General features: G+C 68.6%; 1 protein-coding gene and 1 long non-coding RNA gene across 4 annotated transcripts in view; one reads left to right on the top strand and one right to left on the bottom strand.

Annotated features, from left to right (window-relative positions):
* Positions 1 to 213, bottom strand: part of Hdac4 (histone deacetylase 4) — a 250,766-nt gene extending 250,553 nt beyond the window's left edge. The window contains exon 1 of one of the 2 annotated variants that reach the window (XM_033764730.1): positions 70 to 213. The gene's annotated coding sequence lies outside the window, so the exon portion shown is untranslated. The remainder of the gene's footprint in view (positions 1 to 69) is intronic. The other variant, XM_010615696.3, reaches the window with a different exon arrangement.
* The window catches only part of LOC104856342, a 7,009-nt gene that overhangs the window by 1,531 nt on the left and 5,220 nt on the right, over positions 1 to 258 (top strand). The gene's annotated exons all lie outside the window — the stretch shown is intronic.

Below are 258 nucleotides of genomic sequence, written 5' to 3' on the forward strand. Positions count from 1 at the left end.
CCCGCCTCCCCTCACACGTCCCGGACCCCATTGGATCCCAGCGCTGTCAATTCCGGGGACGGAGAATACCGGAGGACTCTCCAGGCGCCTGAGCCCAGCGCTTCGCGGTGGAGAAAACGGAGGGAGCCAGGACGGATACTGACTGGAAGCCGGGCTCCGGGCAAGGACAGGCCCACTCGGCAGCTCGGGGCAGTGCCAGCCTTCAGCCCTGCGTGCCTGTGCGCCTTGTTCGCGCTCGGAGGGCGCGCAGAGGGCTCA

Source organism: Fukomys damarensis, unplaced genomic scaffold, assembly GCF_012274545.1.
Source record: "Fukomys damarensis isolate Sample0158 unplaced genomic scaffold, DMR_v1.0_HiC HiC_scaffold_16, whole genome shotgun sequence".
Lineage (NCBI taxonomy): Eukaryota > Metazoa > Chordata > Mammalia > Rodentia > Bathyergidae > Fukomys > Fukomys damarensis.